Raw genomic sequence first — 10,603 nt, forward strand, 5'->3', positions numbered from 1 at the left:
TTTTTTGCAGTGTTTTTTTTTAACCTTGGAAAAACTGCTCTGAGAAGGTGGGAGGAGATGGCTTTGTGACTGACACAAGGACCAGCCAATCAATGTTGTGCTCAGTCCTTTCAGCGGCCAATCAATTTCCTCTGAGCTTGATGAAGAATGATGTATGTCCAAACCATGATTCCACAATGGGATCGTGTATTGGGGAGAAAAGCTTTTCAAAACTGTTTTTGGGAGAAAGGCAGAGTATAAATCAAGTAATCAGATCCTTAAATTAATAAATTGTTAATGGTAGCAGAGTGGATTTCAGCAGGTGCAATTTTTCTCTACCCTGAACAAAAAGATTTATTGGCCAGAATTCCACCCTGCCTCTCTCTCAGACACACACAGAGACACACTTTTTGTCATTTAAATCAGTTTCCCACATGCAGAATTTTGTCCTGAAGTTTAATATATGTGAGATATGTAAAAAACAATGATTGTGGAATTCTCATATATAAACGTATATTGTTTGGGGAGAAGATTTTCCTTTATTTGGCATCATTAAAGGTCAATTCAATATAATATATTTTGTTACAACTTTTAAAATGGATTTCTATCTAAACCATAAAGTCTTAATGATGTTTTTAAAATTTTTATTTCTTTTAGTCCTTATGGTGCCACTGGAATTTTGTTTTGTTCTGCAACTAATACAGCTACTCTTTGCAAATAGCTAAAACATAAAATTCAGTCAGCCAAGGAAAGGAGAATTACAGATTTTCATTCTGGTGTTTGTTTTGTTTGTTTTTGGACATGTTGCAAATAAAAATAGCCTTTTTTCCAAACCTGAGATCTCAGCTAATGTTCACTTAAACAGTCACTCAAAACAGCAAAAATGTTAACAATAAATATTTTCTTAACCTTTTGTGCTGTGGTTCTGTAACTGGATCCAGGAGAACGCGATAATGAATCCATTTATATTCTTTGAGGTTTTCTGACAATGTTATTCGCAAATGGAATTATTGTGGCTGATTGGGCTGTTGTTGTGTGGATTATTATAGACTTTGCCTGACACTGCAGCTGATTTGCCGATAGAGCTAATATTGTTGGAGGCAAATTGGGAATCAAATGAGTCAGCAGCTGACTGCTAATCTGCAGTCTATTTTCTTAAGTCAAGTGGAAGAAAACATCTCAGCAAAGGAACTTGTCTTTAATACCGTATTTATAAGGGATTTTTCACAGCTCTGAGAGGACAATACATTTTAAATACCATAATGAAGCACTTCCCTTGAATTTTAAGCACTGACTCAGGTGTTTATCCTCCAACAAAAAGACAACAGAAATTTAAAAGACGTTAAAGACTTAAAAGATTTAAATATTTTCCTTCAGGCACTCAAATATCCTCAGGATGTAGGCCCTTAAAATGTGACTCAGTAGAGGCAAAATATTTAAATGGATCCCTGGATGGTGGTTTTAAATACATTTTATATTACGAGATTAATAAATATAACATTCTTTCCATACGTTTTTTAAAAGTTCCTCTACTCTCCTACTTGGTGTGGAGCAAAACCACAGCCCTGTTTGCTTAGGCAGGGGAAGAGATTTCAAAGGCTTCATTTGCACGTCATAGGATTTGTTGGAGTAGAGGCGTTTCAGCACGCCTAGGCACTAGGGGGTGCTATTTTCCCCTTAGAAGCAGGCTGCTTGTTTGTGTGATGCCTCTCTTTGTCTGATATGGAAGCTTCTGACTCCTCTTTCTCTGCCCTGTTCTTTCTCTCCTTGTGGTCTTTCAAGAAGCAAGATGCTTATGTGGACCTCTCTGGCGCAAGCTTGCAAGACACACACACCCATTCTACTGCTCACATGCAGCTGGATTAGTTGACCACTTGTAACAGCGAATAGTGTTATTTAGATTTGGTTTCTGTTCTGCTGCTACAAAAAGGTGAGTGAATGTGAATCAACTTCAATAAAAGTAAGTTTCATCTGTTGCTGTATATTGGCTTGGAAAGTATTAACTGTGATCTGACTGTGCAACTTTGCGGCCTTGACTAACAAATATTCTCAACAGGATTATTATGCTGTTGTTGTGCTGTAACAATAATTCCTAATTGGACAAACCATTCCACTTGTAAATGATCACTATAGTATAACAGCAGTGAAATATATCTAAGCATGCACGGATATAGTCTATCAAGGTCAGATGGGAGAGGCAGCAGCTACATTCTCGATCACTATCTTTGAGCATTTGTTACTCATAAATTACCTTGCTGCTGGGATCCAGGATTCCCCCAGAACCCCCTTAGGTCCCTGGGGGCATAGGGAGATTCCATCTTCTATCATGATCAGGATAATCTTGGTAAGACAGTTGGGTTCTCATAGGAAAGCTGTGAATGTAGGAATCCCAGACCCCCGGTGGGGGCGGAGGATCTCCCACCCCTGCTCCCCCCACCCTGCCTCACTTACCTGAGCAGCGGGGGGTGCGCACCTTCCTTGCACATTCCCCTGCGGCGCAGCGCGCTCCCATGCACCACAGCCGCCAGGATCGGGCCCATTTTGGCCAGATTGGGGCCGCTGCAGCGTGCAGGAGCGCCGCAGTGCTCAAAAAGGGGCCGATCCACGGCAAACCAGGCCCGTTTTCAGCAGCTGTGGAGCGCTCCTGCACTCCGCAGTGCCCAAAATGGGCCCTTCTGCCACAGATCGGGCCCATTTTGAGGCGCTGCGGAGCACCTCAAAACTAGGCCCGATCCGTGGCAGAACGGCCCGTTTCAGGCGTGTTTTGCGGCCCCCCCCGTGATGTCATCGCGCCTGTGGGGGCGCGCGCATGCACGCGCACCCCCTCTCCCTAAACATACGTGCCAGGCCCCTGTCCCCTGCTGGGAGATTGAGGGGGCCTGGCAACCCTATGTGAATGTCTTAATCAAGGACACACCTTGTGACTGTACACACCCAAGCCATGATGGATGACCAGTGTTTGAAGAATAATAACATAACGTTCCAGTCCTCAGAGTCCTGACCGGGATAGCCCAGGTGAGCCTGATCTCATTAGATCACAGAAGCTAAGCAGGGTTGGCCTTGGTTATTAATTGGATGGGAGACCTCCCGAGAAGACCAGGGCTGCAGAGGCAGGCAATGGCAAACCACCTCTGTTAGTCTCTTGCCATGAAAACCCCACCAGGGGTCGCCGTAAGTCAGCTATGACTTGACGGCACTCTCCACACTCCAAGTCCTCAGGAACATCACAATGGCCTGGAAAACTAGTTAAACCCTTTATCAGGAGAATAACCTCAACTCCTGCCTGATTAGCATCTCCCTTAGAATAACAAAAATACTTTGAGTTTTGTTTGGCTGCCACTGCCAGAATTTATGGTATAAAGGATGTTTCTTTGGCTCTGACATTTTGAGTAGGTTTTCCACCCACATCTCCTTCCCCCACAAAAATATGCTCGCTCTTCAAGAAAGGGAGGGTCTGACTCATCTTTTCCTATTCTGCCTCCTGTTTCCTACTTTACCTCCGCATCTTCTCTCTTTTGTTCCGTAGCACCTTCTCTCCCTTTCTTTGCTTTTAACGAATTGATTCCTCTATCCCTCGCTTTCCACAATGCCCCATGCCTCCCTCTGTTCCCTCAACGCTCCCTTCCACCCTAAATACTGCTTTTACTCTTCTCCCTCTATTCTTCTCTGTTACACTTCGAACAGACACACAATCCTCCTTTGCCTTGAACTAACTGTATGTGGAATACATCTTTTTTGGAGTCAACTCTAAACTGGAAAGCAGGGATTTGTGATGAAGTATTGCTGCTTTATTCTTCAACTCTAAGGCAATTTCTACGGTTGAACTGCTTCAAATTGTCCTTTCCAGACTGCCTCCACACTCAGAAGTTTTTTAAAATGCTTCTGAATTTAGAACGGCCTATTTCTCCCCATTTCTCATCTGCATCTCAGGTTATGTCAATAAAATAAAAGTTGGTTAAAGCATTTTTCTCTGTCTATGAGGACATTAAAGTTAAGCCATGTCTGTAAACAAAGACTCAAATGATCCCTAGAGCCCGGGTCTGTGACCTACGCATGTGGGGACACCTTTATGTTTATATCTTTGTCATGGGTCTCTGATTTGGTATCATAGTCAAAAGTATCATCAAAGGTACTGTCAGACACAACTTGCCTGTAGCTTATTCTGACTGCTTCGATTGCATCAGAAAACGACAAAGGTTACCCATCGGGTGACTGAGGCGATAGCGTACAATTTCTCAAGTAATTATCCCTTGCCTGTGCGGCAATAAACATCACTTGTGTTTATTAATTGGTAAATAATTGCTGATAAGCGATCGAACCCCAACAGTGGCAAAGACTCTGGACTTGAGAAGTGGCTGTTTTAAGCATCTGTCATTTTCCCCTTTATTGATATTTCCAGAAGTTCTCAGTGCGGAGCGAAGGTTTGAATGAGTTTTGAAAATAAATGCATTCCTAATGAATGATTAGATGTAATAAATCACCACACCTTAAATATCCCCGATAAGCTAACAGCCCCAAACCATGCTTTGTTCCTTCTTGTCTGCATGCATATGATCAAATGAACTGTTGATAAGTTACAGGAGGTTGTTAGACGAAAATGGCCTACATTTAGGTGGCTGTGAATTTGTATAGTCTGCTTGCTGCTACGCTACTAAGGGCCAAGCTACAAGTGACGAATGACACTTGAATGGCAAGTGAACAGACTCACGTGTATTCCTTCCTGTTCACTTGCGCTCCACTTGCACTCCACTCGATCCTACGTGATCACTATGTGATCGAGTGGAGTGCAAGTGGAACGCAAGTGAACAGGAAGGAATACACGTGAGTCTGTTCACTTGCCATTCAAGTGTAATCCGTCACTAGTAGCTTGGCCCTAATTCTCCCTCTCTCTCTACCTTATTGTAGAGAGGTATAACTCTGGGCAAGCTTAGCATTCCAGACTACAAGTGATTCCGCACATGTTGGATAATGCACTTCCAATCCTCTTTATAGACCTTTTGGAACGGATTTTTTCATGTGCAGAACAAAAAATCCACCTCAAACAATTGATAAAGTGCATTGAAAGTGCATTATCCAACGTGTGCGGAATCAGCCTACATGTCATGGTGCTGAAGAGAGTTACACTGTACTGCTAACAACTGAATTGTTCGTAAAAAAAACGTGACGGGTTGAACATTATGGGAGCCATGAATGCAAGCCATTTTCTCTGTTCCTTTTCATATTTCTTTTTTTACAGAGATAGAGCCGTAATGTCCTGTGAGTCTGTCGCCCTCTGGTGATACCACTTGCATGAGTAACATATCCTCTGGAATTTCACGGAAGAAGATTTGTAAGCAAGGCTGTCAACGATGGGAAGTTTCGGTCAACATTTGTTCATAGGGTTGCCATAAGTCGGAAGTGACTTGATGACACACAACACACCATATTCCTTCAACAAGGATTGTGATCTGAGTTCCCACTCCAGTTACAGAGTAATGAAATCTGCTCTTCTTCACCCATTATGCAAGGTATTTGTATACTTTGCCCTGTGTAGCCCCTCCATGGTTTACAGAGGATGTACTGGTAAACGGATCCTAACAGTTCGCCTGTGATACCTATGAGTGTTATTGTCACTATTATCTGGTTGTGTTCATGACAAAAAGGTGCAGCTCGTACACATTCCGTGGCAAAAGGGGACCAAGTGGAAAGCAACGAGTGAAGCAGGGTGCGTCTGAATTCACACATCGTTAGATATTGCTCTATCCTCACCAGGGCTTTTTTTCTGGGGAAAGAGGTGGTGGAACTCAGTGGGTTGTCCTCGGAGAAAATGGTCACATGGCTGGTGGCCTTGCCCCCTGATCTCCAGACAGAGGGGAGTTGAGATTGCCCTCTGCACTGCTGAGCGGCGTGGAGGGCAATCAAAACTCCCCTCTGTCTGGAGATCAGGGGGCGGGGCCACCAGCCATGTGACCATTTTCAAGAGGTGCCAGAACTCCGTTCCACCGCGTTCCCGCTGAAAAAAAGCCCTGATCTTCACTCTGCAGCAACCTTTCGCCTATCGGATTGTCTTGTCCATACAGGAAAATCCAGTTCTAGATGATTACTGTGTAGCACACAATGTATGGATCTACCCTTTGTGTCCATGGATGGAAATACACGTTACTAAGTACCTAGGGCTCACTTCATGTGTTTCCCCCCTCCAACTTCCCATGCACTTACACACAAAGTCACACTTCCATTTGCTCCACATGAGTACATTCATGTGTTCGATATCAGTTCCTCCTCAACTGCTAAAAGTATCCCAGTTTCCCCGTCATTCATTCATTGAAATGCAGATCTTGATAATTTCTCACACCTCAAAGAAATACAAAGTGGCAAGTCAGAGGAGCCTACGGTACTTGTTGTCACACCAAAAACAGAGCGGAATTGACGCTTTGCCCTCTGGACTCGCATGCAGATGCAGTCACACAAAGGGAGCTCCCGTGAAAGTGGCATTCACCTGCGCCGAGCAAGAACAGCCTGCACGTGAGTTGAGGACCATACATAAAATCCTGCACTTGAGCATCCCCAGTGTATTTCCACTTCGTGTGTGCGTTTATATTGGAGCAGAGCCGGGAGCTAAAACAGCCCCTGGGAAAGGGCATCATAGTAGCCACCTTCCTCCACTCCTCACCAACCTAAGGGCTCTGGAGCCAAGGCATTTGGAGGGCCAAGCAGTCCCAATTGGTCTGAGAAGGTCTATCGCCCTGGTGCGATGCATTGGAAAAGCCAAATGGAGAAGCGGGAAGCACGCTTTTCAGCTCAGTCGGTGCCCTGGCAACCTCTTGGGATGAGCTGGAGACCCAAGATGTGCCTGTGGGGTTGGCAGGGCTGAAGTTCCACCCCTTCCACCTTCCCTCAGAACAACTTTCATCCTGGCATCAACCCAGATGGGGGATAGGTGGGCTACAAATGAAATAAATAAATAAAATACGTATCCCTCAGTCTGCTCAAGCGGTTGCTGGGGTGGCGGCAAGGCCAAGAAGAGGTCCGACTCTCCCTCCAGCTGGTTCTTTGGCCGCGTCAGATGGGGTGATGATGACTGAGGATTCCACATGCCTTAGTGTCCAAGCCCTTCCTACCGCACCACACCCTGGCCCGTCATGCCCTAGTTGGTGGCCTAGGCCGTGGCAGGCAAAGCAGGGCACTGTGGTTAGGGCTGTCAACACCAGGCAGGGAAATTCCTGGAGATTTCGGGTGGAGCCTGGATAGGGTGGAGTTTAGGGAGAAGAGGGAGCTCAGCAGAGACGTATTGCCATACAGTCTGCCCTCCAAAGCTGCTCTTTTCTGCAGAAGAGATCAGTTTTAATTCCAGGAGAAGGCCAGGCCCCACTAGGGTTGCAAGATCCCCTTTCCCTCCTGGCGGGGGGGAGGGGTGGTACTCACTTTGTCTTTGCTCCTTGCGCTCTCAAAGACGGCCAATTTCGCCCCCAAGTGGGCCCTGATTCATTCTGTTTGGGGCCCAAATCAGCCCGCCGTGAAGCGTGGGAGCACTCTTGGGGGTCGCACGATAACCTCACTCCCAGGAAGTGACGTCATCGTGCTGCTCCAGGAGCACACCTTGGAGACCCATTCCTCTGCCTTTCCCCCCACCAGTTAGGTGAATGGTGACGAGGGGCAGAGGATCCCCTGCCCCCATTGGGTGACTGGGGATCCCTAGGTCCCACCTGAAGGTTGGCAACTCTAGTTTGGTGGAGGAGAGAACCATGTGTATTTACGTAAAGGAAGGGTGAGGTTTAAAAAATTATATAGACAGAGTTTTGAGCTGTGGTTACGGACACAGTTAAATTTCTGCATGTTAAACTGCTGCACCGCTTAAGGCCACTGACACAATCGCAAAGAAGTTGAGAGGGCTGAAGACAGGCTGTGGACTCCAACCCACAAATCGAATGAAAATTCATTTATTGAACGGATTTCACCCATTTTGTCCATTTTATCTCAAAGCACTTTACAGTGAAGGTGAGTAACCCTTCCAGAGGAAGTTGTCTTTTACCTGTACATTTCAGTTGGAGGAATTATGTCCAGGTGACTTGTTTCAAATGACAGAAGAAGTCATTGCCAAGGAGAATAATGGATATTTACAGTCCTTCTCCCTTCTAGATGGGACCAGTGCTTCCGTCTCTCTCTACTGCCCTTTCTTCCCTGCTTTCTTCTCTACCTTTTACCAAACTGGAGCAGACCCAGAGTTGCAAACCCTTCACAATCTACCTCAATGCCAGATCACATGGCCGCCACCATTTGCACACAGTTGGGTGCAAACAGGAAGTTCGTGTGGTTTCTCAGACGCCCCAAATCGCTGCTGTTGTGAACCATTATTGGTAGCAATATGGAACCACCGTTTATTTGTTGCTTGCAATGTACAATTTAGATAAGCCATTCAAAACAGCCACCCAGTGGGAGGGAAAGAGAGTGAGACAGGGCCTCCTCCAAAGTAGCTGCATAAAGTGCCCTGGAGGCCTGATTTAAATACTACTTGGTGGTGTGCGAGTGGCCGCTCCCACAGCTGTTCCGAAGCCATTAATGTTGTTCATAAAACTTCCTCCCACATGGCTCAGGCAGGTCGCCTGGTTTGGAGCTGTGGGAGTCTTTGGCATATGTGGTTTGAAACCACTCAGTCAGCCGAAACTATGGGGGAGGAGATTTTATGTACGAGCGTATGTATGTGAAAGCCACCAGGCCACCATCTCCCTAACCCTGCCCGAAATATCATTTAATTTGGACTTCTGTAAATTGAACACTGTGGAGAGGTGGCTAGGATAAGGATGTGGATCCACTATAGTTTAAGAATGTACTCTGGTTATCTTGAGCCTACACATTTCCATTCTTCCCTCCCCACAAAAATTCCCTCTCATTCTTCTGAGGTGGCACATGGAAAGGGAAATCACTAGACAACCTTGGCTCCACTTATAGCATCTGGGGTTGCTGTTCTGAGATTCTTCATATTTCATTTTTATATCTTACATATTTTGTGGGGTCCAGGAAACATAGCAAGCAGGGAGAGAGTTTCAGAAGAAGATGAGAAGTAGCGGAGCAAGGGAGAACTTTTCAACTCTCCATACATTCAAGAGCCTTTGACAAACTCAGGGCCAAGCTACAAGTGATGAATGACACAGGTTGGACACTTGTCTGCTTCCCTCAAGTTTTGATGGGAAATGTAGGCGTCCTGGTCTTGCAGCTTGGCTCTCCGACTGCTGTCCAGTGGACTTTTCAACGGTCACTTGTCCAACATTCCGCCAAGCTGCCTACATTTCCCATCCAAACTTGAGGGAAGCTGACAAGTGTCCAACCTGTGTCAGGTGTCACTTGTAGTTTGGCCCTCAGTCTTCCTGTGAGGTATTTCTTTAGAGCTATACTGTCAGGAAAACAACACAGGTCTTGCAATGAGTAGGCCTGAAACAAACTGTCCCTGAACTCCTGCTTGATTTTAGTTTTTGTTCACCTGTTTTATTTTCAAATCCAAGTAGCATAAAAGGAATCCTCTTGAATTTAATAACTGAGCGCTTTGCCAAACAGTTTGTAGTCACCTAAAAGAAATGTCAAGTACTTAGAGATACAGCTTCATTTTAAAAAGTTTGCGGAGTGACTCCCTGTTTCGGAAACCAAATTATTATCTACATTTAACATTAAAAGTCTGTTGTAATTTTTTGTTTTAAATAAAACTTGTAAAGGAAAACATTGTGTGAGTTCTACCCCTTTCACATTTTCTAATATGGTTGCATAGCAAAAGTTAATCAAACAATGCCTTAAAAAAAGATTTTCTCACTGCAATTCTTTTTCTGTATTATGGTTGTGAGTTTTCTAAAGACGAAAGTCCAGTTATTGATTTCCAGATTATCAGTGAAATAAAGCAAAGCAAAAAGGTACAGAGTAGGCAATCTAGTGGTCGGTGGTTAGGAGCATGAAAAGTGTGGAACACCATAAAAGTCAGAAAAATTATTAACCATCTGTGATTCTCAGGTTGCCAACTCTGGGGTAGGAAATTCCTGGAGATTTTTGGGGTGGAGCTTGGAGAGGGTGGGGCTTGGGGGTATGGCACCATATTTCACCCTCCAAAGCAGCCTTTTTCTCCAGGGGAGCTGATCTCTGTTGTCTGGAGAACAATTGTAATTCTGGTAGAACTCCAGGCCCCATGTGGAGACTGGCTACTCTATGTCCTGTTCACCACTCTAAACAATACCTAAGGGGAAGGTATGGTTTTGCAGCCAGCTTCTTACAGAAAACAACATGGAAAGCAGGCCAAGATGAGTTCAGTAATAGAGTTTTGGTATATTATATGACGGTGGCTGCAAGACTACTCTATGCTCAACATTGGAGACAGGAGGAGCTACCAGAAATTCAAGATTGGATCCAGAAATTGTTGCACATGGCAGAAATGGACAAATTAACAAGGAAATTGAGAGAACAAAATCCAAAGGAATTTGCAGAAGATTGGAGTAAATTTAAAAAATATGTAGAAAAGAAATGGGATGTGAAAGATCAGTTGTGGTCTCTTGATAATTATTGAGTATGAGAGAATTAGAAATATAAGACAAAACTTTGCCTTAAATGTTAGGAGAAAAGCTACTTAGACTAGCTTTAGTTACTAGGGGAAAAGGGGTCAGAGGGC

Source organism: Eublepharis macularius, chromosome 2 (genome assembly GCF_028583425.1).
Source record: "Eublepharis macularius isolate TG4126 chromosome 2, MPM_Emac_v1.0, whole genome shotgun sequence".
Classification (NCBI taxonomy): domain Eukaryota; kingdom Metazoa; phylum Chordata; class Lepidosauria; order Squamata; family Eublepharidae; genus Eublepharis; species Eublepharis macularius.